The sequence below is a fragment of the Trichechus manatus genome, unplaced genomic scaffold (assembly GCF_000243295.1).
Source record: "Trichechus manatus latirostris isolate Lorelei unplaced genomic scaffold, TriManLat1.0 scaffold00057, whole genome shotgun sequence".
In the NCBI taxonomy this organism is placed as follows: domain Eukaryota; kingdom Metazoa; phylum Chordata; class Mammalia; order Sirenia; family Trichechidae; genus Trichechus; species Trichechus manatus.
This window is the reverse complement of record NW_004443993.1, coordinates 13,329,513-13,332,355: the sequence shown is the minus strand read 5'-3', so window position 1 is coordinate 13,332,355 and position 2,843 is coordinate 13,329,513. Positions and strand designations below refer to the sequence as shown.

The 2,843-nt window shown below is 44.6% G+C and overlaps 1 protein-coding gene across 2 annotated transcripts in view; it reads left to right on the top strand.

Moving 5' to 3' along the window:
• The window catches only part of LOC101340827 (zinc finger protein 883-like), a 97,281-nt gene that overhangs the window by 59,717 nt on the left and 34,721 nt on the right, over positions 1 to 2,843 (top strand). The window lies entirely within an intron of this gene.

Sequence of the window (2,843 nt, the reverse complement as noted above, 5' to 3'; positions counted from 1 at the left end):
AGACGAGATGTTTCAACAAACGGATGCAGCGCTGGAAGTGCCCACTGATTTATGCCAAGAAATTTGGAAGACAGCTACCTGGCCAACCGATTGGAAGAGATCCATATTTCTGCCTATTCCCAAGAAAGATGATTTGACCAAATGTGGAAATTATCGAACAATATCATTAATATCACACACGAGTAAAATTTTACTGAAGATCATTCAAAGCGGCTGCAGCATTATACCGACAGTTAACTGCCAAATATTCAATCTGGATTCAGAAGATGACATGGAACCAGGGATATCATTACTGATGTCAGATGGATCCTGGCTGAAAGCAGAGAATACCAGAAAGGTGTCTACCTGTGTTATATTGACTATGTAAAGGCATTCGACTGTGTGGATCATAACAAATTATGGGATAACATTGCAAAGAATGGGAACACTTAATTGTGTTCATGAGGAACCTGTACATAGATCAAGAGACAGTCATTGGAACAGAACAAGGGGATACTCCATGGTTTAAAGTCAAGAAAAGTATGTATCAGGGTTATATCCTTTCACCATACTTATTTAATCTGTATGCTGAGCAAATTTATTTAATCTGTATGCTGAGCAAATTTATTTAATCTGTATGCTGAGCAAATTTATTTAATCTGTATCCTGAGCAAATAATCTGGAAAGCTGGAGTATATGAAGAAGAATGGAGCATCAGGACTTGAGGATGGCTCATTAACGTTTGATATGCAGACGACACAACCTTCCTTCCTGAACGAATATGAAGTGGACTGGAAGCATGTCTTAGTCATCTAGTGCTGCTCTAACAGAAGTACCATAAGTGGATGGTTTTAACAAAGAGAAATTTATTTCCTCATAGTCAAAGTAGGCTAAAAGTCCAAATTCAGGGCGTCAGCTCCAGGGGAAGGCTTTTTCTCTCTGTCAGCCTTCTTCTCTTCGCTGTTCTCCTGGACTAGGAGCTTCCTTGTGCAGGAACCCCGGTCCAAAGGACGCCGTCTGCTCCCAGCACTGCTTTCTTGATCGTATGAGGTCCCCCATTCTCTGCTTGCTTCTTTTTCATTTCTTACAAGAGATAAAAGGTGGTGCAGGCCACACCCCAGGGAAACTCCCTTTACATTGGATCAGGGATGTGACCTGAGGAAGGGTGGTGTTACAATTCCACTCTAATCCTCTTTAACATAAAATTACAATCACAAAATGGAGGACAACCACACAATTCTGGGAATCATGGCCTAGCAAAATTGTTACACACATTTTTGGGGGGGACACAGTTCAATCCATGACAAAGCACTTACTGATGAGGATCAAAGACTGCATCCTTCAGTATGCAATACAAATCAACATAAATTAAACAAAAATCTTCACAACTGGACCAATAAGCAACATTATGATAAACGTTGACAATATTGAAGTTGTCAAGCATGTCATTTTATTTGGATCCATGATCAACACCCATGGAAGCAGCAATCAAGAACTCAAACGACGTATTACATTGGGAAAATCTGCTGCAAAAGAACTTTTTAAAGTGTTAACAATCAAAAATGTCACTTTGAGGATTAACGTGTGACTGACCCAAGCCATGATATTTTCAATCACCTCATATGTATATGAAAGCTGGACATGGAATAAGGAAGACTGAAGATAAATTGATGCCTTTGAACTATGGTGTTGGTGAAGAATATTGAATATACCATGGAGTGCTAGAAGAACTAATAAGTCTGTCTTGGAAGAATTACAACCAGAGTGCTCCTCGGAAGCGAGGATGGGAAGACTTCTTCCCACGTACTTTGGATTTGTTATCAGCAGGGACCAGTCCCTGGAGAAAGACATCATGCTTGGTAAGTAGAGGGTCAGCAAAAAAGAAAGAGATGCTCGAAGAGACAGATTTACACAGTGGCTGCAACAGTGGGTTCAGACATAGCAACGATTGTGAGAGTGGTGCTGACTGGGTAGTGTTCCGTTCTGTTGGACATAGGGTCGCTATGAGTCAGAACTGACTCAGCAACACCTAACAACAACAATGTAAAGAGCCTAGATTGCCTTGAAGAGTCTGTTGGTGGAATTATGGACATCAAAGACAATTCTGGTTCTGTCTCCAAAGGAAGTCAGGAGAGCTGTAACAGCGGAGACAGCGCAGACGCCTAGAAGCAGCATCAGAGAAATGGCAGCAGCAGAACCAGGATACCAGTGTGAGACAGCACGGGAGCTGACCCATGGAGTCAGAGAGCTGAGTACCTTCGGGCAGGAGGCTTCCTAGTGGAGTGAGGTCCCTAAAGGCACTTACGGGGGGCGCTAGGCTTGGCGATCTACGGAGCAAGAGAGCTGAGTGCCTTCCAGCCAAGCCTTACTGGCAGAGTGCGGTTTTTTCAGGCACTTAGCAGTAGAGCTAAAGAGTTGGCAAAGAGGCCTGAAAGATCAAGAAGCCAAGCAACCAGGAAGCAGAAGCTGAAGAGGCAAGGACCACAGGAAGGAGACCTGCCTCAGCCACAAAGTGTATGGTCACGACCTCTGGGTTTTCAAAGTGTGGAACCACAGCCTGCTGAATCTCAAAGGATGGGGCACAGCCTCCTAGGTTTCAAAGAGTCAGATCTTCACCAACTCGGTTCTGGAATGTGGGGCTGCCTTTCACAAGTGCCAGGGGCATGGGGCCGGCTCCGCTGCCCAAATTTGAGGGGGCAGGACTGCCATATCCAGTGGCAGAAGAACGGGTCCTACCAGGGCCAAGGGAGTGGGGTTGCCACGCAGATGGACTAGGAGAATGGGACAGCCCAAAGCCAAGGGAGCAGAGTTGCCATTCTAGTGGTTCTGGAAGGTGGAGCAGAAGTCCAGGGCCAATGGAAATC